Source organism: Colobus angolensis, unplaced genomic scaffold (genome assembly GCF_000951035.1).
Source record: "Colobus angolensis palliatus isolate OR3802 unplaced genomic scaffold, Cang.pa_1.0 Scaffold62, whole genome shotgun sequence".
Classification (NCBI taxonomy): domain Eukaryota; kingdom Metazoa; phylum Chordata; class Mammalia; order Primates; family Cercopithecidae; genus Colobus; species Colobus angolensis.
The window spans coordinates 11,861,916-11,886,753 of NW_012119821.1; positions in this window are offsets into that span (position 1 = coordinate 11,861,916).

Genomic DNA, 24,838 nt, shown 5'->3' on the forward strand with positions numbered 1-24,838 from the left:
TAAATTGCTAAATATAAATATTCCACAATGAATGTCTGTAATTAGGTTGTCTGCTTCCCTTCAAGGACTTGTTAGAAAGAGAAAAGGCTTTAATCTAAAGCAAACTAACAGAGCTGGAAGTTAATTAGAAATTAACCATATATCCTGGGTAAATTATTTATGCTAAGCCATGTGTTACTGTAAAAATAATATACATTTGCACTGACTATTGTAAACATAAAATAATTAACAATAAAAGGGAAGATATTATCCCTTAATAGAATCCTTTTGCCAAGACCAATTTAATTTTCTCTCTCATAATACTGAATGATAACTCGAGGTCTCTGCTTCATAAATGAAACACAAGTGTTCTTCTATAGTCATTCTTCAGTTCCCCTCTTTTCCCTTTTTCTTCTCTCCTCTCTATCCCTTTCTCCATCTTCTTCATGAAGACTTGTTTTCTGATTTATGTGACCTTTTATTATACTTTTGTCTTCTCTTTTCATTTTTCTTCTTTCTTTGTCTTTTTCTTTCTTTCTTCCAATTGTTTTCTTTTGATTAAAAAAGGAATAGATATCTGAAATCTCACTACACACGCTCCTCTTTCCTTTCTCACCCTATTTTTTGTTCTTTCTCTCTCCTCCTTTTTCCCCTTCCCTCTCTTTGGTATCCAGCCTTCTTATAAAATGTTTATTGTTTGAGCTGCTCAGGAAAAAATGTCCTAAGGTGCAAACACAAAATACAGTATATTTTAATTCTCTCTCCTTTTTCTTCCTTGTTCTATTGGCGAGGACATAAAGGTCATTCAAAATGGACCAACCCTGGAATGTGCTCTCAGCCCACTTAGGAGCCTTTGGATTCACCCCAAATGCTGAAATATATTTGGTTTCTGGTGTGTGCACAAATATGTAATAGAATTTCACAACATCCCTTTTGGGAATAGGGCATTTGTATTCATATACCTCTATCTGCATAATCAGTATTAAATACAATCTAATGAAGTGTCTTTGTGTCTAAAATGCAGTTACCTGAGGACTCTCCTTCCAAAACATTCATTGAATTTTTTTCCCATTCATGTCTGGCAGCAACAAATACTGTACAGTTTTTACATGGTTAGTGTAGGTGTTGTTAATGTACTTTCCACATCCATTTAAATGCAAATCTTCATGCAAATAATTTGGAGGAGAAAAAAAAGAGAAGGTGTTTAGCTGAAGACAAAGCTAAAGGGATAATAGAAAGCATGAATAGGGTGTCAGCAGAGGGCTGCACAATAAAAACCTCCCCTGCACGAAAATGAAAACACATTAACAACAGCACAGAGGATTTCTCAATAGGTTCTTACAGTATTGTTGTATGTAAACACGATTCCCAGCAGCTGAAACCAAATGAATGAATTTGGGAGAATTTACACATGTCTCTAGGAGAAGTAAGAGGTCAAAGTAGTTGTACAGAACAGACACTTCATCAAGGCCCAAAATACCAGCCATAGGCAAATATTTATGCTCCCTTCAGAAATCCAAATTTTAGAAACAAACAGCTAATTGTCCAAATGACTCAATTGTTAAATAGTGCTGTAGGGAGAATGTTTCAACAACAACAAAAAAAAGTAGGAAATGAGCTGAGACTGAATAAATATCACCATACTTGAGAACAGCAACTTTGAGACTGTATTTGGCTCTGGGGAAGGCTGGATTGTGATCCTAGGGAAATTTCCAATTTGCACTATTTGCAGAGAAAACATTACATCAACAAAGGTTAAGTGTTGGCATTAAGAAAAGCAGAACATCCTAGAGTTTCCCAGTTATTTCTATTTTAGGTACCTCTCTAAGTTTCCCTTGGATGCAACCAAAAAAGTTGACAAGAAATGATTGCAAAATAACAAGGCCAAAGGGCTGGTAATGATATATGAACAGAAAAAAAAAAAGATCTGTTGGTGTCAAATACTTCCAAATGGATAAATTGTGACACAGGTTGTTATATTTGGAAAAAAAAAAATGCTTCAGTTTTCTTGTAGGTTTCATGATTTGCGGTTGCTTCGTTTGACAGCACCAACAGAGCCATGGAACTTGGAAGACTTAATTTGGACATATTTTGGAAGGATTTCAATAGACTTCAGGCAGTATTATATGCTCTTTAACTTGGAGTGATTTCACATTTCTTGGAGAGTGCAACTGGCTAGAAAGATCATTTTATTTCCTTGGCTGCATATAGTCCAACAACCCTCCCACCCAACCCCCACCATCGCCTTGCCAAAAGGAAAAAAGAGTAAAAGAAAATAAAACCTTTACAAAAATTAACTCAACGAACTATGTTTATTTTCTCCACAATGAAAATCTTTTCTTATTTAAATATATATTTCTTTTCAACACCAGTTCTCCCATTCTTCTATTTATTGTTCTTTGAGATAGCATTAGGAATCTTAAGACTATTTGTCTACTTCTCCTACTCATCCAGTTCAAACATTCCATATCTGCATGCTTTCTGCCATTGATTTTCAAACCCTTAGACTATAACCAGAGTTGGATACATTCTGTAAAAGATTTGACTCTATGCCGGGACATCTGGTGGTATTAGAAAGTGAAAAAGTACAGAAATTTTTCCCTTGAATAGCAGAAAGAGTTAAGGTTAAGAACAAGGAGAGAAATGGAGACAGCTTGGACTTTGAACAGACTCGGTTTCCAAGCATTAAATTGTCCATTGGAATTAGTAGATACATAGTCTGCAGTTTATTTATACTGATGTACATATTTAAATTATTAGCTTATTAAATTAAATATATTTATCATTTCAAATATTTATATATTTATTAAATATTATTTAAATTATCAAACATATTTATTAATAAACATATATGTGTTTATATTTCTATTTCTATGTTCTCTTTTCCATAAGGAATAGGCCAGGAGGAAGATCTATTCCTCAGGATAAGTTAGATGATGCCATGACAAAAATGCCCAGAATTCTCACTGATGTAATCCAATGAAAATTTATTCTTATTCTTGCTCAGTCAATATCCACTGCGAGTCCAGGAGAGTTTGCAGGGTAACTGATCTCCGTTTGGTGACTCAAGTCATCCAGACTCATGAGGGGTCCAGTTTCTTGTAACCATCCTGAGGCTACTGGGCTCTCTGTTGCCACAGTGGGAGAAGAGGGCTGCAACTGCAATTAAATACTTGGGCTTGGTAGTACACATCATTTTTTCTTGCACCCTTTTGGCCAAAACTAGTCACATGGCAGTAAGAGCAATACGTGACCGGCCCATATTCTCAGAGGGCCTAGAGAAGTAGATATGAGTAAGAAAGTCTCTAGCACAGAAGAATATAGTGGTATTCAATGGGATTACTCTCCTTAAAAAATCTATCGTATACTTAGTACTTTGCCTATCATATTCAACGTTCATTTTTGGAGTCTCTTTGTAGGCTTATCTATTTCATTCTTGATGGCATGGGAGATCTTTGAGATTAGAAAATACATTTTGCTCAATTTTTAATACCCCACTGACCTTGCATATAGTGGGTACTCTATAAATATTAATCTAACTAAATGAAACTATTCTTCCTAAGAAATCACGAAGGTTTCTCTGTCTTTTCTTGGTGTAAATATCAGCTCACGATCCTTGGAAAATTATTCAGTGCCTGGACACACAGAAGTTATAGGTAAGTGCAGAATTCAGTGGCCCACCTGGACTGCATCAGTAAATAGTACTGAGCATATTTTCTTCTTCTGCCAGAAAAAATAAAATAAAATAAAAAGGCAGTTTCACAAAAGAGATGCTATGGGATGCTATGAAAATAACACTGGACTAGTGTCTGGAAAATTGAGTTCTTGTTCCAACTCTGGCCTTAACTCACTGTGGGACCTGCGTATTCACATCAACTCACCCAGCCTCAGTTTCTTTAGATATAAAGGGATGGAGTCGAACCTCTGAAGTCCTTTCCAGCTCACACATGCAATACTGCACGAATTGCACAACCTAAAGGAATTTTTAGATAATTTTTTCAAAAACTTTCTGGTGTTTGTTAATGAGATCTGGAGTAAGAAAATTTGGGGAAAAAGTAATATTTAGCATCCTCTTACCTCTCCTTGTTAAGGCCCTTTTTTATTTTCATGCCCTGCTTACTGTGGCCCTTGGTCATCCAGCATTCCCTCTTCCTCCATTATTGTTTAGTTGAAAATTCACTATCCTGAATTCACATCAAAGCTTATTTATTTTTCCTGTTTTCCTTTGACATAGGAATCAGCTACGTTCTAAATAATAAATGTCAGCTAAACATTTGGAATTCCCCAGTGTGTATAGACTTGATGGTAGCAGTTCCCTGCATCCTTTTCGGGAAGCTGAAAGCACCAGATCCTCCCTCGCCACAAACAGTGGTAACCACCTTATGCGTATGTGACCCAGAGTTCGCCAATAAGATGCTCTTGTCCAGGGCTTTGAATCCTAGCCTAGTAATGCCAAAGCACGAGGACTGCTTGGATTTACCTACAGCAGGAGATGTGATAGGAAGGAATATCCTCATTAATTGAGGGGGAGGCTGCGGATGGAGAGGTTGTCCCTTCAGTAGCAGAGGTCCTGTCCTACAGTACTGGTGGTAGTGATATTCTGGTCAGGCTGCTTCTGCTAAACCATGACGGCACTACTCCCTGATTGTTGACTCTCCTGGCTTCTGTCCACTTTCCCAATTCTAGTTCTTCAACCTCCTATCAATTCTGAAGCCCCCAAGAACTTTGTGAATTTCACCTATTTGCTTAACAATACTGGAGACCATTTTTGTCCCTCACAACCAAAAGATTCCTAATGAACTCAGAGGTTGTGGCTGATAATTAGATAGTTTGCTACTCTAACCAGAATATATTTCTTCTTAACAGAACTTGCCTGGTTTGACCATTGATCTGCCTAAAGCATGTTATTGTTTCTATAGTGTCAACAAATATGCTATCCCATTTGATCCTCTCATTAATCCCAGAAGAGCACAAGACATAAAAATAGAAGTATTTCCAGCTGGGCATGGAAACTCACATGTGTAACTCCATATTTCCAGCTAGGCATGGCAGCTCACATCTGTAATCCCAACACTTCGCGAGGCCAAGGCAGGAGGATCACTTGAGGCCAGAAGTTTGAGACCAGCAAGAGGTCAACATGGTTGTACAGAACAGACACTTGATCAAGGCCCAAAATACCAACCATGGGCAAATATTTATGCTTCCTTCAGAAATCCAAATGTTAGAAACAAACAGCTAATCGTCCAAATGACTCAATTGTTAAATAATGCACACAGCGAGATCTTGTCTCTACAAAAATGTAAAAATTAAACAGGCATGGTGGCATGTACCTGTAGTCCTAGCTACTTTGGAGGCTGAGGGGAGCGGATCACTTGAACCCAGGAGTTTGAGATTGCAGTGAGCTAGGATTGCACCACTGTTCTCCAGCCTGGTCAAAAGAGTGAGACCCCAACTCTAAAGAAAAAAATAAATAAATAAAAAGAAAAATAAATAAATATTTCTAACACTATGGTAGTAAGTTTAAGGTTCCAAAATAGTAATTGCCTTGACCGAGGTCAATGTAGTATTAAGGAACAAATCAAGATTCATAACCAGAACTAATCTCTCCATGTTCAGTCCTTTTTTACTATATCACTTTGTCTTCTCCAAAGGAGTTGCTTTAACTGCAATAGCCCAACATAGAAAAGGCTTTTTTATCAGCAGATGGAATGGAATGCTCCTGGAATTTTCCCCAAAGGACTGGCCCCTTGCTTGTACAAGCATAAGTAATCAGCAGCTTGCTTAATTCTAGCTCTGCACACTGCCATAACTCAGTGCCACTGGCTCTCCAACAGGATATAAATAGACCCTCAGAGGAGAAGCAGGTTCATGACAATTAACAGTCTATGTGGTTAGCAGAGCCACAGAAATCAAATGGCTCTGCTGATTGTGACCCCTTAAAAAGGTGGAAAACTTCCTCTTTACTATTTCATTTCGGCCTGTAACTTTTTTGACATTGTCATATCACCTCTTTTGTCCCTGCTATTTTGACTTCTTTTGGATCTAGATGGAGTATGAATTCTAGAAGTACAAATTCTTTAAAATGCCATCCAAGAGGCTTAACCTGTTTTCTAAATTTCCACCTGTCTGGTCTGTCCTGTACACCTCCTTCTAATCTAAACACTTGTCTTTTAGTCTTGCTTCTTAAAACAATGAGCAGGCCTTAAAATCGCTGATGTTTTGGCAAAGACAGAGTACAGGAAAAGTTACCTGAACTAAGCAACTTGGAGAAACAAGTTTGAAAGATAGTGCCTCAGCTGCAAGTGGTGTGTGAGGGGTAGACCACACTTGGATCTGAGGGTTGGTTAAGCTAGTAAGTATCAGAGATGGATTTAAATGACTGTGGCTATAAGGTAAGATGGACAGAGCAAGAGCATGAATAATGACACCAGAATAACAGGCATATTTCCATTCCTTTTTATACACAATTGAACCACTAGAATTTGAAAGCAGAATTGTAATTGCTAGAGAACTTCACTCATCAGAAGAAGGAGTAATTTTGAAGGGGAACATTCCTAGGGACTGAAGATGGTGTAACAACATTGTGAGACTCCCTTAAGAAGCGTGTGAAAGAAGAGATGAGCAGTGTGAAATTCTAGTCCTGCTACAATTCACTGTGGACAGGGAGCAACTCCTGTGGAACTTCATGAAGGAGGCCTAAACCTCTGCCATCCATTGGGTTTTGTGAGCGGCCCCTTTGTGCTTTCTATCATGGAAGGTAACAAGAAATTGAAAATGATATGAGTTTTGTAGCTTACAGATGTGTAAATATTCATATCCTTCTCTTGCAGATAATGTTCTAAGAATTAGATCCCAGAAAATGAAAGAAAGATGATAGCCAGAAAAAAATGGTGTATAGGCCACATCCCTGGGGTGAGGCCAGCAGTAAAAATGGAAGAGAGACAGAGCAGGGAAGCCTACGTGTGACCCTTTAACATGACTGAAAGGATTCCATCCTCCAGACTACCCAAAGAGATTCACCTTATCAGTCAGTGCTTTTTATTGCAGACAACAGAATCTATTATTGATAATTTAAAGAGAAAGGGAATTATTATAGAAAGTAACTGAGCTCACAAAGCCATTGGGTGATTTGAAAGAACAGGCTCTAAACAGAAATTTCAGAAGCAACTTCCTTAACTCCTCCAGAGAATTTCCACATTAAAAGATTTGGTTAAGAAAAAAAAAAGATTTGGTTGCAGCACGGTCCTCTGTTGCAATTACGAAGTACCGGATCAAGGATATGCCTCTGCAGCCACTAGCCCCAGAACTACACTGCCTCCGGCCTACACTGGCCAGAAGGTTAGCTCTCTAGGCATACAGCCACAGTCACTTGCTCTTTTCCTCCTTCCAAATCTCATGTGGATGTGTCCACTTGAAGAATGAGGGTAAGAGGTACCTCTAACTGCAAAGGAATCTGTGAGATACAGTTTCCAGCTTTCCAGGCTACCATGTCCAGGAGGACATGCTAGAAAGAAGAGGTCCTAAGCAGGAAGATCTGCAGGATCTGCCACATTGACCCTCTGCTACTCATGCTTGTTGGCTCTAAACTAAAGACAAGGCTGCAAGGGTATTGCTTGTTATAAAGTAATATGTTTGTTCTTGGGAAATTACAATCCAGATTTCATCTTAAACACAAAAATCAGGCTCCCGCTGGAACTCCCTTCCTCTTCAGGCAAAGACCATCAGGAAAATTGGCAAGAAAAAACTGTCTCTGAGTAAAAGCAAGAAGGATTGCCCAGGGACTGCCATCTCCTCAATTTTCTGGAGATGTGGATTGGCATGAAGAAAAGAACAGGAATATTTCTCAAGCTCATTAAACAAAAACTCTGTAAAATATCCAGCCATAGCCAAAGCCTTGATCTCAGGGGCTGGACATTTAATTAAGGATTCTGAGAGTTTAGTAACAAACCATCTGATTGGCAAGATTCCTTTTAGGCCACTTAAAATGTGCATGGACTGTCTCAGGAGTGCAAATGGGAGGAAAGCTTGGGGTCAGGAGCAATAAGACTATGATAAAAAGAAGCAGAGCGTAAGTGTTTTGTTACTAATCTAGACCCAGGTTTTGTCTGTCTGTTTGTTAGAAATGAAGTCTTGCTCTGTTGCCCAGGCTAGAGTGCAATGACATAATAGTAGCCCATTGCAGACTCAAACTCCTGGGCTCAAGCAATCCTCCTGCCTCAGTGTTCTAAGCAGCTAGGACTACAGGTGCATGCCACCACACCCAGCTAATTTTTTTTCATTTTTTTGTAGAGATGGAGTTTGAATATATTGCTCAGCCTGATCTTGAACTCCTGGGCTTAAACAATCCTCCTACCTCAGCCACCCAAAGTGTTGGGATTACAGAGGTGAGCCACTGCGCCCAGCTGGGACTCAGGTATTTGGCTTCCACTCTGACTAAGATTATCTTCAAGGTACAAAATCGCCACAGCACTGTACATACTCACAGTTAACTGGTCCCATTTCCCTTGCTCCAGTTTTTCTACGATTAATAAGACATCAGTAATAAATTAAGGGCCTTTCCTATACGAAGCTCGAAAAGCTATTTGCTTGCTTGTTTTAGTTCCATCATCAAAGACCTTCAGCAGAGACGCAAATCCAAGTATTAATTCTCATGAAAATTCATAACAACATTGGATATTGTTATCTCTAAGGAAAGAAGTACATGTGACTCTGAGGGTTGCCCTGCCATTTTGAATAGAGTTGACCTTCTGTTAATCATCCTTGTTAGTCATTAAACCAGAGTTATCATAAAATAATGTGTTTGTTAATTGGAAATTAGAATCCCAAAGCAAAATTGACTTCATCTCTAAAATCACGAGGATCCGGATATAAATCAAGCCTCCACTGGAAGCTGCCATGGGTAACGATGAAATTCAAAATGACATTACTGTCCTAGAAAAACCTTTGGCCTACTTTCTATTAGGAATGATCGGAAGAGAGCTTATTTCCCATTTGAAAGAGTGAGTTATCCTGTTGACAGGAAGATTCTAGGATCACAACCACAATTTGGAAATGAGAGAAGTCTATTGCTATAGTACTCTCTTTCTGGAATCACTTCCATGTAAAACTTCAAGGAACAAAGGCCAAACAGTTGGTATGGTTGGGTTCCCAAAGGGCTGTGAAGGCCCCCTTTGTATTTTTTCTGCTTTCAACCTCGGTGTGACTACTCCGTTTGCAAACGGCACCAGGACTTTGACATGGGCTAAGACTGAAGCCCATCAAGCCCTGAAAGCAGTATGCCATTACGACTGTACCTTCTGAGGCGGTGCACCTCTTTTCTCCACTACAAGAACAATGAGACGACTCTCTTTCTGGCCACCAGGAGCTCTCTGAGTTTCACTTCTGCTATGACTCCTTCCACCAGAGCTGATAAAGGCAGCAGAGATGAAGCAGCAGGTGGCTCCCTTTGCAGGTCTGGCACTGCCCTAAATGAATCTGAGAAAGCCTCTGGCTAAGGTCAGCTTGGCCTCCCTGTCAAAATCTCCCCTTTATGTTTTCACTGTGCATCCATTTTGCCTTCTTTGTCTTGCCTCTTCAGTTTCCGTGAATCTCCAGGTTGCTGACCACCTGCTCAGGCTTTGCAGCCACCTGCATTAATATCCCTTTGACATCTACTTCCTCCTAACACCAAATTGCTAGACTCTTTCCAGAAACCTTTGTTCTGAGCCCTGCTGTCAATTTATACTCTTATCTGCTCACCTGTCCCCAGGTCCTCCAGTTCTGCTTTGAATATAAGCCTTCTCCCCCATGTTTCCAGCCCACACTCAAGGATTCCACCACCATGCCAAGCCTCCATCCCCTGCCAGGCCAGCACACCCTGACCTTGGTCTCTCAATGTGAATTAAATCTCCATCTGCCTTCAATATTTCTCTAAATGGCTCTTTATCCAGCTTAACCCCTACATTTTTCACTGACTTAAGGATATGATCACACCTTACAAAGAGTTTATGTTATTCTGAACTGAACACCTGGTGAGGAATATGAGTACAATCAAATATAGCTATGAGCTGGATGCTCACCACATCCACACATGCTGTTAGCTTTTGATCGGTAAGATGCATTTCTAACAATACTGTGCTTTAAAGATTTTGCTATTCTAGGAAATAATGACTTCTGATTCCTTTTCCTGCAATCTGAAGTCATATCATTACTGCCAAAAAAAAAAAAATTCTGAAGTCCAGGAATGAGACTAGAAACTACTATATTCTCCTTTTATACCTCCTGGCCTCACTGAACTGCAAAGGCAACTGGGAAGTGTAAGCTGTCTAGGCAGTCATCGTACAGCTTCCGTTACCATGAAGGAAATAGAAAAGTGGTTTTGGTGGACAGCTAGCGGTCTCCACAACTTGTTCACTAGTTAAAAACACATATATCAGTAATTCTGATTTTCCTATATGCCTTTCACAGACTTACAAACCACAAATCTCCTTAAGGAAATCACCTTACTTCTTGTGCAAATGGGAGATTTTAAATTTTTTTATATCAGTCCTTTTTTTCTTTTTTCACTCTATTTACTAATGGAATTTGGAGATTCTACATGGCCCCATATTTTCTGCTCCACTGAAAAATGGCTTTCAAGACCAGTATATTTTAAAGGTGGCAAAGAGGCTGTAAGATGTTTTTTAAAGCCCTCCATTCCATTTTTACACATAAGAAGGCAGCTTACAAAATGGCAACGCAAACTTATTACAAGCAATGATGATTGCATTCACCATCTAAAGCTCTCCTGAGTCTCAGCAGCCTGGACTTCAAAGTTTGTCGTTTGCACATGGACTTTAGCTTGTTTTATCTCTGACTTCAGAAATAAAGCCTTTTGAAAGAATTTGGAGAATGAGGAAGGCTTTTTTGTCTATCTCAGACCAGCCCGTGTTTTATTGCACCCCATGTGCTAACTCAGCCATACCAGTATTGGAACAAGCTAAGGATTAAGAAATCCAGTTGGAGGCAGTCTGTAGTAGTATGCAGTATTTACTGTCAGGCAGCTACTATCAAAAGTGCCAGTGAGAAAATAGCCAGCACATCTATTATAGCAAATAACTCCTGGAAGAGAGACCGGAGGTGTGGGGGTGCAGGGAAGGAACCAAGACATTGCCAATATTTTAAATAACTCAGAGTGCATACACACTACTTGTGTGGTGATAGAAAAACAAGTGATATTGATAGTTAGGTAAAAGCAGCAGCATTCAGAACTAAGTCAGAAATGAGGGAAGAACTGGGGCAAAATGGTCTCATGATCCTTTGGTAAAGAATCAAATCACCTACTATAAAGAGTTTCATCATTGAGTAGAGAATACCTATAGCCATCCTGGGAGAATATTAGTGTGGTGTGTTCATAAATTCCCTGGGAAACTATCCTGGGATGAGTCAACCTTGAGGATGTATAGCATTCTTGCCCCCAGAAAGATTCAGAAGCAATGGCACAAATTCAAGAACATTTGGTTTTTAACATGAAGTTCTTAGGAAATTAGCAATTCGCCTGTGACCAGGGAGGACAACTACATCAAATGATCTGCCACCTCAAGATCTCTGGGACTTTCCTACAACCCTGAGGCAGAGGCAGATTGAAACCGAAGCAATGGATGATACTAAATTTCCTGCAGTTGCAAAGGGATAAGAACTCAGAGACAGATTTCATTTAATTTAGGAAAACAAGGTAGCATGACACCTCTCACACATTCATGTCCAGGAATAAGATTCATACCTACTATGATAGAAACCAAACAATGGAATGTCACCAATATCTCTATGAGCACCCTTTGCCTTGCATTTATGTAGCATGTTTACATTTTCAAAATGATCAAAGTAACTTCTCCATGTGACTATAGAAAAGTTAATTTGCCTGAATGCACCAACCTGGACAGAGGAAGAGCTGTGGCCAGCCCTGAAAACATACCATCTTCTAAAGCAATCAGAGGTAATTTTTAAAAGGCACACCCAAGTATTACCAAGAGAATTGCCATTTTGAGTGCAGTGGTGCAACCTCGGCTCACTGCAACCTCCGTCTCCTGGGTTCGAGTAATTCTCTTGCCTCAGGAGAGTAACTGGGATTACAGGCACATGCCATCACACCTGGCTAATTTCTTGCATTTTTAGTAGAATCGGGGTTTCACCGTGTTAGCCAGGATGGTCTTGATCTCCTGACCTCATGATCCACCCACCTCAGTCTCCCAAAGTGCTGGGATTACAGGCGTGAGTCACCACCCCCGGCCGAAATGTGAATCTTCTAAGATGTGGGAGATCATGGCCATCTCTGCTTTTCCTTAAGAGTGGTTTTCAAAGTGTTCTCTGAGTTGCCTTAGACATTCCACTAATTGCCTTGGGGAGGATGCTGAGGGACTCAGAAGGGGATATAGAGCTTGACTGTCCCTTTCCATCCAGGCTATGAGTCACAACTTTACTTTCATCAGTTGGGTTCTGAATACATGGTGTGGTTCCTGTGGTTTCACTTGAAGAAGAGTTCTGCTCCTTAAACAGGAGTGAAAACTACCTTTAGAGACTGTTACCCAAAAACAAAAAAATTTTTTAAGTTTCTTCCAAACACCCTTCATTATTGGTTGCCCAAAGAATGCTAAATCAGGTCACTAGACAATCATTTCTGAGCCCTGCCAATCAAGTGTGTTCATGCTAAATGACATTAACACTTTTAGCTTGACTCGTTTTATTTTTGCATGCCTTTATATTCAGATTTTCATTCCAGTTTCATATCCAATTGTCAAACAATAATAAAGACTTAATCTAAAATGAAATATTGTTTGTTTAAAAAATCCATAAGGTGTTTTAACAGTAGGAGAGTGGGGCTTATACCAATTTAGTGAGAATCTAATGTATTATATAAATTTATCTCTAGTGTGTACATGAGCTTTGAAAAGAGGAGAATCCCATCTGCCAGTTGAGCAGAGATTAGGGGAGATAGATTAAAATGTTGGTTTTCATCATTCTTATTTAATAAGCAGGAAAAAGCAACTGGAAGTATCTATGACACTTTCTACATTACACAGAGGTTAAATGTGCTCTCTGTTTTAGCCACATTGCACTCTGCTTTCAACATACCATGCAACAAATCTGCTAAAATACAGTTGTCTTCCTTTAAACCTAGTGTTTATTTATTCATTTTTTTCATTTATTATTATTATTATTATTTTTGAGACCAAGTCTCCCTCTGTCACCCAGGCTGGAGTAGAGTGGCACGATCTCAGCTCACTGCAATCTCCGCCTCCGAGGTTCAAGCAATTCTCCTGCTTCACCTCCTGAGTAGCTGGGACTACAGGCATGTGCTACCACACCCAGCTAATTTTTTGTATTTTTAGTAGAGACGGGGTTTCCCCATGTTAGCCAGCATGGTCTCAATCTCTTGACCTCATGATCCACCTGTCTCGGCCTCTCAAAGTGCTGGGAGTACAGGCGTGAGCCACCATGCCAAGTGTGTTTGTTTATTTTTGCCAGCAATGTTAGGCTATTCTGCAAGACCTCATCCATGGACAAAATGGAGAAAGAAATCCTCCAAAGTTAGGTCTATAGAACACTGGGCTTCCTGATTTTCTCAAAATAAAAAAGTACAAAATGAAAAGAAAGTAAGTTGTTTACACTCCAGCTATAGCTGAGAGCTGGAACGCTGCATTAGACAGTGGCAAATCTTTTCCGGAAACTTAGCTGTCAGGTACCATAGGAAGGCATCATCCCCAAGTCTGCAGACTTTTTCAGAGCCCTCTATGAGTCATACAGCTCCAAGTTGGCTTCCTCATTTAGCCTCTGACCTGAGAAATAGCTCCACCAAATCCCTAATTTCTCAAGCTACAAAACTCAATGTGCCTCATACTCCTGCTCCTCTGTCGCCAACACCCCACTATTCAATTAATCACCATGTCCTGTTTTGTTCTCCTGTCTAAATGCTCTTCAAATTATTTTACCATCCCAATCCTGCATCACTCCCAAGCCACTGCCATTGTTGAGGCTTTTGTTGTGTATTAAATGGACTATTGGGTCAGCTCCTAATTCGTCTTCCTACTCCTCATCTCCTTTAATCCATGCTCCATGCTTACCATACACAAATCCAATCAGGCCTCTGTTTATCATCTATGCCTAGCGTCCCATTGTCTTTATGCTAAAGTGGAAAGTCCTTAACACAGCACACAAAGTGGTCTGATCCTTGTCTACCTTTCTGATCTCATGCCCCATGACTCTCACATGTGTGTTTCCCATGGTCAGCCAGGCTCTCAGCTCCATGACCATGTCTCACCTTTCACATCTTTGGACATGCTCACTCATCTCTCACCGGGAAGACCTCTGCTTTGTTCGCCTGGCAGGCTTTCACCTACCCTCCAAGATTCACTTCAGGTGCCACCTTGCCTATGAAATCCCTTCACATCCTAGTATATACCTCTTTTTGAACACTTGTTCCAATACTCTGAAACTGTTTGTTGATATGCCTGTCTTCCTACTACTTCATGACTCCCAGGACAGGGACCATGATGTCATTCACATATGCTGCACAGTGCCTGGCATAAACCATACTCCAATAAATGTTAACATATTAATGGCTTAATTGTCTACAGACATTTTCATAGACTATGACACAAGAATCCAGGCTTCTTTTCTCAGCAGTACAATATTCTATTCAACCTCCTTAAGGCTTAGAATCTTTAAATACACAATTATGACAATAAATGGTTAAAAGGGATCTGACTTTCTGTCCAGTTTCCAAATAAAATTCTACAAATCTGTGATGTCTAGGATAGCAGCGATGGCCTTTCTTTTTTCAAGAAGGACACTTAAAGTTGTGAACACCAGAACACAAGTCTGCTAGGACCACCTGTGGCCTCTGGTTCTTTATATGTCAAGCTACCTAGGCCACTCCATGCTCATGAAGACGGGAGCATTCAATGAATGAACGAATAAATGAATGAATACAATCACCTTATTTGTTATATCCTCCACTTTGAATAATAAATGTAAATCTTGGCATTGTGCCCCTGTTTCTAAGGCCTTTTTTTAAAATCAAGGTAGATAGATGTAATAGCTAAAGTCGTTGTTAATTACATATACATATGCATACTGATAGGATCAGAACAGCAATTATATAGCAACACTGGAATCAATCCATAGAATTCTTAGTTTGATGATCAGAAAAAATTACTTTCAGCCGGGTGCGGTGGCTCACACCTGTAATCCCAGCACTTTGGGAGGCCGAGATGGGCGGATCACGAGGTCAGGAGATCGAGACCATCCTGGCTAACACGGTGAAACCCCGTCTCTACTAAAAACTACAAAAAACTAGCCGGGCGAGGTGGCGGCGCCTGTAGTCCCAGCTACCCGGGAGGCTGAGGCAGGAGAATGGCGTGAATCTGGGAGGCGGAGCTTGCAGTGAGCTAAGATCCGGCCACTGCACTCCAGCCTGGGCGACAGAGTGAGACACCGTCTCAAAAAAAAAAAAAAAAAAAAAGAAAAGAAAAAATTACTTTCAAAAGACTAAAAAGTCAATGACAGTTCATTTTAGTTTGCATTTGACTGACATGAGAAAAACATATCATTGGCATCATATTTTCAGTGCTTCATCTTGCACAATAACTGACGCGGAGAAGCTCAAAGGGATCCCAGAGAGCCACTTTCAAAGTCAAATGTCTAATGGGAGAATAGTGTCATAGCAGAGGGAAAATTAACATTCGTTAGTCAGTTCTAGAGGAAATATCTCAAAGCATAATGAAATAATATACATACAAGCATCACACTTTTTGTGATAGCTTTAAAATGTGCACCCATACATTCTTAGTTGGTTGTTTTTGCCACAGATGAAAAGATGAGCATGACAGTAATGAAGTTGTAGAGATGCTTGATTCACTTTTTTCCCAGGCAGACCAATTAGTAATTGTAGCCTCTAAAAGAATCACTTGATAGCTCTCTGTCAAGGGAAATACTGCCAAACTTCCCAGGAGAAAAAAAAAAAAAAAAAAGATAGCATTTGATTTGCCTCTGCTGTGACAGCCTTCCTTTTCTCTGAGAAAGATGGTGGCCTCCCTCACACTATGGCCCTGAAAGCTTGGTTTGAGGTTCCTCTCTTCAATGCATAATCCAGAGTATGCTGACGTCCAGCAAAGTGCCGCCAAAGAAATCCACTCCAGGTGCCAGGAGCTAGCAGAAAGCAATATATTACTGATGCTCTAATCGGCAGCCTTTTTAGTTGTAAAAGAAATAAATGCCACCTCACACTGACTTAAGGCAAAAGGGGATCTGGTGACTCAAAGCCATCAAGAGCCTGCCTGATCATCTCCCCTTTCTGCTTTCCTCTCCATCAGCTCCTATCTCCAGCAGGATCTCCTGTGTCATGGCCCAGATTTACACACTTCCAGCCTAGCAACCTATCCACGACATAGATCTTCTCTTTCATGATAACTTCGAACAAAGGCCCCAGGCAGGGCTGCCACTGTCCATTCTAGATCATATGACTATCACAAAATAACCAATTCCTGGTCACTGTAGCCAGAGAGATAGTGCTCTGATTGCCAGGCCTAGGTCAGCTGGGGGCTCCTGGAGCTGGGAAGGGGGTTACTGAGAATGAAACAGGTAATCCTCTAACAAAAAATCAGGGCACTGCATCCAGAAGGGAAGGGATGCTGAGAAGGCCAAAAAAAAAAAAAAAAAGGCTGACTACAACATTGAGTCACACTTTTTCTTCTAAGATGTAAACATGTTTTTTACATAATTAAAAGAAAAAGCAGAAACGAAGGCAGGGGCACGTGTTTCTTCTCAACAGATGCACACTCCTGGGCTACCTCAACTACCTCACGATTTCACCTTACAGCTGTCCCTCCTAGAGTTCCCCAAATCCTCCATGTAAGATTGAAAAAACCAAGCAGCCTGCTGGTCATCCTCACCCGCATGATCAGCAGTCACTTCAAGCTGAACTCGCCCACAACAGACCTCACCATATGTGCACTGAGCCTACTACTTCTCCTGCAGTCTCTATTTCAGCAAGTGCAACCACCACTGCCATCACCCTATCATCCTAGTGACCTTGAAATAACCAATCCCTACCCTCATCTCATCTCCCACCTTCAGTGCCACCCATCCCACAGCAATCGCTAAATCCTGCCAATTCTTCCTCCTAAATGTAGTGTTCCTCTAAGTTGTCCCTTCAGTTCCATCATTAGTCCCACAGGGCAGGGTCCTCATCATATCTCCTGTGGAGCCCGAAGGGATTCTAAGAGGCTCTTCCGGCCTGTGCCTTCTTCCCTCCTGAGTGGCTGCCAGAAGGATCCTCCCCTCCCTCAAATCTGACCAGGTCACTCCCCACTCTTCAGTCTTGCAGGAGTTCTCCTTCATCTACCCCTGTGGTTTCCTAATGAAACTTACATAGAAGCCCAGGGTATTAATTTCCAAGGGCTGCTGTAACAAATTACCACAAACTTCATGGTTTCAAGCAATGCAAGTTAATTCTCTCAGCTTTCTGGAGACCAGAAGTCCCAAATCAAAGTGTGGTCAGGGCTGGCTCCTTCTGGAGGCTCTGAAGGAGAGTCCATTGCATGCCTCTCTCCTAGCAGCTGCTAGCTGTGGCAATCCTTGGTGTCCACGGCTTGTAGACACATCCCTTCACTCTCTGCCTACATCTTCACATGGCCTTCTCCACTGTGTTTCTCCTTAGGGTCTGTATGTCTCAAATCTCCCTTATAAAAACACTAGTCATTGGATTTAGGATCCAATTAATCCACCCATTTAATCCAAAATGATATCTTGAGATCTTTAATTACATCTGCAAAGACGCTGTTTCCAAATAAGGTCACATTGACAAGTACCAGGGATTAGAATTTGGGCGTATATTTCGGGGGAATGCAATTTAACTAACAACATCCAATATATGCAATAATGGTTACAAGATAAATCCCAAGCCCTCGTAAATGTTTTTTTTGGAGATGGAGTGTCACTCTGTTGCCCAGATTGGAGTGCAATGGTGGTCAGCTCACTGCAACCTCCACCTCCTGGATTCAAGTGATTCTCCTGCCTCAGCCTCCCAAGTAGCTGGGATTACAGGTTCACACCACCACACCCAGTTAATTTTTTGTATTTTTAGTAGAAACGGGTTTTCACTATGTTGGCCAGGCTGGTCTTGAACTCCTGACCTCAGGTGATCGACCTGTCTCGGCCTCCCAACGTGCTGGGATTGCAAGTGTGAGCCACCGTGCCCACCCTCCTTGTAAATCTTGATCCCATGGTTCCTGTGACTTGGGCCCATCCTCCTTCGATCTAGTTCCCCTCCATTGGCTGTCTCCATCATCACTGGCTCTCCTCCTGGCTTTGTGCCCCAGTCCTACCCAAGGCTATTTTCTACCCCTGTGTCGTTTCCCCTTCTGAAACTTCTACCTGGGATGTTTTTCCTGCCTTGCTCCCATATTACCTGACTGTGACCACCCTGGGACTGAGATACCAAAGCAGAGGTCTTACTGGCAACCAGAAGCAATACTTAACACTACAGCTTGAATTGGCTTTTGCAATGTTTGAGAAAAAATATAACCAATTGCCATTTTTTTTAAAACAAGGAGATTCGTATATTAAAAAATCGGAATTCCCAGCTTCTCTTTGGCAACATTAGCCTGGTTTCTGGCGTAGTAGCACAAGTCCAGAGCTACGAGTAGCAGGGCTGCCCACCTTGGCCTTCATGTATTCTGCAATTCACATCCAGTTCATCTCCAGCCCTCTGGCACTTACTGCATTAGCACTGGGTCCTGTAGGCCCTTGAGTTCATCCTCTGCCTTAAGATTTCTCTCCCAGACTGAGCTGCCTTTTCTACAGGGAAACCTGAGCTCACCCTGCCCCTCCAGCCTCCTATTTGTTCTGGTCTTGCTTCACCACCTGCCCGAAGGAGAGGCCACTTCAAACACGCACAAAATCTCCCTCATGGCCTGGCACTGTTTCCTGTTCTCTCCCTACCACTCTCTTTCACAATATACTATATATCCTACACATTATGTATTATACATTAATTACAAAATTAATCCATAAACCGCAGCATCAAGGCCAAAGTAGGGCACCACTGCCCATGCCCAAACGCCTGCATACCTTTCCCATTTCCAGGCTGTTGTAGCTCGTCATTTTACCCTGGTGTTACCAATACTAGAATGGCATGGATGTTGGGAAAAAAAATGGTGGGATTTATCTTACTCCATATATCCATCTAGCAATCCACCTATTCCTCACTTTCTACCTAAATTTCTGAAAAAATAGAAACTGGCAGCCAGCTACCCAGATAAATTTTAATTAAAAGAGTAAATTAGGCCAGGTATGGTGGCTTACACCTGGAATCCTAGCACTTCGGGAGGCAGATTACCTGAGGTCAGGAGGTTGAGACCAGCCTGGTCAACATGGCAAAACCCTATCTCTACTAAAACACAAAAAAATTAGCCGGGCATGGTGGTGTGTGTCTGTGAGCCCAGCTACTCGGGAGGCTGAGGCAGGAGAAACACTTGAACCCGAGGGGCGGAAGTTGCAGTGAGCTGAGATCGCACCATTGCACTCCAGCCTGGGTGACAAAGCCGGACTCCGCCTCAAATAAATAAATAAATAAATAAATAAATAAATGGTAGATTGCTTTAATTATTCCTCTGCCTTCTTTGTAAACTTGCTCTCTGGAGGCAGCTCAAGAGATAGCCAAACTCTCTCCAGGATTTTCACCAAGGCACGTTGCCAAGCCCCTTGCTGAAGAAAGCCTACCCATGCCCCAGCACTCCTGAGTCTATCCTTTGCTTTGAAACAGTCAAGATAGGTTGTACGTGGCAAGATAAAATGCCAGGATGGGGACATTTGTACCGCCCAGCTTCCAAGCTTGCCCTCGTGTGCCATATGTCAGATTTCTAAGAACACCTCACACATTCATAGGAACTTCCTGTCCCCACCAAAGCATTCTTCATAATCAAACAGACGAAAGAGAAATGTTGGGAAATGATCTCGTGCTCAGAATCCATGGCAGCAAATGCCTTATGATCAGGAAGTGAGTGTTATTTAAGTGTGAGATGGTTCCTCTCTAAAACAATGGTGTCCAGAAAAGAACCACAATCATATTATTTTATTACTTTACCTTTGTGCTTGTATATTTTTAACCACTGCATGGTGCTTTTTGCACCTATATTGTACTTTATTATACCCTGAAGGTATCACTTAAGGGTATATTTTCATTTTAGGGCATGTGGTTTGCAGTTTTTCAACAATTGAAATAAGTTGGAGTTGGGGTAAAGTGATTTGAGAAGAGGCCAGTCTTGGAAGTCTGTACTTTTAAAGACTTTGAGTTTGGGGAAAACATTTGTTTTACTTATTTACTGTGGTTAAAAGGACCATTACATTTGCTTGTTAATCAGTCATAATCTGAGAAAGGATAGCTTCTTTAGAGCCTCAGAAAATGGCCCTCTGGCCACCAACATATTTTCCATTTTGGCTCTGTAATAAAACAGTATTCAGTAAATGAAAGACATTGGCATTTGTTTGGATTTCTTTTTTGAACTTTTTATATAAAACACTTCTGTTCCATTAGGATAATCCTATTTGACTTGCTTCTCTCAGTCAAAGAAAAGGAAAAAAACTATTATGAGAGAGCCAGGAACAAAGGATTTCCCACCCCTGGTCGGGCTTTTGATCCTCACATGGTCATAACAGGCCTCCGGCAGTAGCCAATAACTTCCGGCTTCAAAGGAGGAGGGGAAGCAGGCTTAAAATGAATGCACCGCCCAATGATGCCATGAGGTTTGGGCTGGCAGATTGCGCTCCTGACCCCTGTGTACAATCACTTTCTGCCCTCTGTGATGGATACAATTACAACTGTTTTTACCTACAGAGAAACCCCCACTACTATTTTATGGCCAGTGAATTTGCCTGCCCGTGTCTAATACAGTCATGGTGTTGAACTCGACCATGTCGCACTACGCTTATGTTAAGATAATCAAAGAATGTGGAGCACTGAGTCCCTTTTGTTCTTTATAAAAAACACCAGAGCAGAAACCAATAGTTGGTCAAACAATTCACCATAGCAAGATTTTAATAAATGAGTCTTTTTGCTGAGATAGCAATTGCTTTACACACAAAAAAGATATAAATTCCATGCTGCCGTGGATCTACCCAAATAAGAAAAAACATTCATAATTCTGGAAATTTTCTAGTTCAGCAGCTCCATCAACTTTCAATTAATCTCAGAAGCCAGGCCATTACTGCTGCCAGATTAGCTCGAAAACTCTCCAGGACCCTTTAATTCTTTACACCAGACCTTTCCCACATTTATTTGTCTATTTCTTCTTTCTCTCCTCTGCCTCCTCCACTTTCTACTCCTTTATATCCTTCTTGATCTACCACACCTCGGTGGTGAAGGTGGGCAAAGATGGCTGCCATTGTGGTATCAGCAGGAACTAAACTTACTTGGGAAGTCAGACAAGGGGATGCAATCCCCATAAACATGGAAAATGCATATTGATTCTATGTCATCAAGCTCCACCTTTCCCATAGGTTGCATGTGGCAAGACAAAATGCCAGGATGGGTACATTTGTACTGCCCAGCTTCCAAGCTTGCCCTTGTGTGCCATATGTCAGATTTCTAAGAACATTGTTCATTTTTCCAAAAATGAACCTCACACATTCATAGGAACTTCCTGTCCCCACCAAAGCATTCTTCATAACCAAGCAGACAAAAGAGAAATGTTGGGAAATGATCTCGTGCTCAGAATCCATGGCAGCAAATGCCTTATGATCAGGAAGTGAGTTTTATTTAAATGTGAGATGGTTCCTCTCTAAAACAATGGTGCCCAGAAAATAACTATAATCATGTTATTTTATTACTTTGCCGTCAGGCTTGTGTATTTTTAATCACTGCATTGTGCAAAGGAACTCCTTGCTCTTCGCTTTCATGAGTTTTCTTTGTTTCTACCCACTTTCCCCCGTCTTTGCTACCCTTCTTTCAAGTATTTGCTCATACCATTCTCCCTTTACAGAATGCCCTCCCTGAATCTATTTATATAAATCTACTCTTCACTTCAAAATACAACTTAATTGCTTCTCTTTTTCTAAGCATTCTATGATTAAAAGAGCAGGTCATGGACTTTTCTGCCTTGAATTCATGTAGCACTCACTGTCCAGAGCAAGGTTTTCATTCATGCAACAGAACTTGTTTAAGCACCTACTATATCCTTAACATAATGCTAAGCCCTGCACTGTATGACATTTTCTAAATGAATAAAATCTACTTTATCAAAGAAGAAAAGATATCACATGACACAAATATCTATACAACAATGTAGAATATGATGAATGTCATGAAAGATACATAATTTTATAATTCAAAAGAAGGAGACAGATGACTTCTCTCCAGGGAAATTGCTTCAAGGATTTGTTTGCTGTGCCAGTCTAGAAAGAATGCTGATCTCTATCACATTATTATTTGTGGCTCTGGAGTCATCCCTCTTGCCTTTCATCATTTGTTGCCTTGCATTGTTCACTTGCATTTTTAGATGCTTCTGTCTTGCCACTAGAACTAGATATGAGCTCAAAATGAACTGAAATCTTGTCTTATATTTTACATGGTTCCCTCACTACCCTTTACCTAATAGTTACACAGTAAATATTTTTTAACCCAACAAACCCTTATTTAACCCCTACTGATTTCCAGACTCTGTGCAGGGTAGTTAAGGATGGCAGCCAACTTCTACAGAGAGGGACCTGGCCAGGAACCATTCCACTATGGAGGTGAAGAATAAACAGAACTTTATACATGAGTGATGGTTTACCAGATGGACAAGGAGAGAAGTATTCCTGATGCAAGAAGAGGTTGTCCAAAGGCCTGAAAACCAAGAAATAGGAAACAGAAATTGAGGCAGGAGAGGTCTTTATTGGCCACACTAGTATCTTACCCTAGAGCCTCTGACATCCACAAAAAATGTAGTATTATTGCAGTGAGATGAAATTGGGCCACTGCACTCCAGCCTGGACAATAGTGTGAGACTCAGTCTCAAAAAAAAAAAAGAAAAGAAAAGAAAAAGAAATGCAGAATTAGCTCAACCACTATTCTTATTTTTCTGTTAAATGTGGAATTTGTGACATTGTATTATAAATTATAAAACAGAACAAAAATTCTATTTTCAGGTTGTAGTTTTTCCTTACCTTCAATCTGATGAGATCATCTAAATCTGTGTCTCCCTTAAATAAACAATTTGGTCAGTTAGCCCATCCTAGGGTCACCACTTCTCCAGTTATTAAAGAGAAATTAATTTAACAAACAGATGTCTTCTTATCAGATACAATACTGTCCCTTCCTAAAGAAGCATTCCAAGCAAGATTCCTTTAGAGCAACCACATAAATTAGCACTGGCACTTGAAGTTGTAAGTCAAGAAGCATGTTTTGGTAAAAGTTCTAGCCAATGGCTACTTCCATGTGGCTTCTCTGAGATTTACCAGGATTTCCAGCAGGAAGGAAGCAACTGTACGAAATTTGATCTCCATAGTTGGACTTCGTCATCACTTCATCACTTCGTCACTGGCTACCCTTCCCCACTGCTATCCTTTCACGAAAGTCAAAAGTTTCTTTCTCGTCCCAAAACCTTCTGGGGATTCCTGTCTTATGAACTATGAAAATGTATGTTACTGGACAAGTACATATTTCATTTAAAATCCCATCTCTGTTTTAATAAAGGCATTATTCCTAATACAATGCCACATATACTGGACATGTTTGTCTGGATCAGACTTATTTTTTTCCCAAAGGCTATAGGACAACAGACATTTAAAATTTAAGTAGGCCAGGTTTCAGAAGATGAAAGGGATTTGGTTTTAAAAGGTTACTAAGAAAGCTATTAGTAGAACAATTTCGAAGGTGGCTACTCTGTGGACATTTCTATATTTTTATTGGGTACAAATTGGACAATGGAAAGCATTTAATTGACAAGTTGGGGGGAATACAAATAAGTGTGAATTTTATGCTTAGCTAATAAGAATGCAAAACAAATTATGTGAAAATTTTGTCTAAAAGAAGAATGGAATATAATTTCAAGAAACTCTCTAAGTGACTCAAGGGATATTAATGACCACACAGAAAAGTGAGAAGTAAATGTAACATAGAGCAGGGTTGGAGTCAGACACTCATACCATGGATAACTATTTGTCATTTTCCCCATGACCCCATAGCTCTCCAAGCTCCTACGTAGAAGAGAGTTTCTGTGTGGAGTAGCAATAGCCATGTTTTCACCAACTCTGAAACAATCCAATTTGAATCTCCCCTTCTTGAAGAGGGCTGCCTATTCTCTAATAACAGAAGTTTCCCCCTTCTTTCCTTTTCTAAGTCCTGTGCTCAGGCTTAAAGCCACAGGAAAGAATCAGCTGACACCACTCAGGCAATAGTTTCTAGCAAAATCTGACTCCTCCCTATGCCACGTGTCATTTAAGGCAATCAGTGCGTCACTGAGACCTACAAAGGTCCTGGCTACTCATCACTCCTGCTCTTCCCTGAGCAGCCCGTTGCTCCTCTCACTTCACTTCCAAGCCCTCTTAGCATCAGCCTGCTTGAGACTGCTCCTGACAGCTGTGTATGGCACAGCTTCCTTCCCCACTACACCTGCCTTCCCGCATTACACCTCTCCAAGGCATTAGCTCACATCGATAATCACTGAGCAGATCTGCTCTGCTGCCAGCTATGCAGGGACAGGACTGAGAAGGAATCAATATATCCCAGGACCAACTAGAAGACAAGCGACATCAACATTTCTGCCCTTTGAGAGAGTCAGGACGCTGGGAAAGAGAGACAAAGGGGCTGAGGGAGGGGGGTTGAATCAGTCTGGGTTCAGTAGGGTGTACTTGTGGAGTGCCA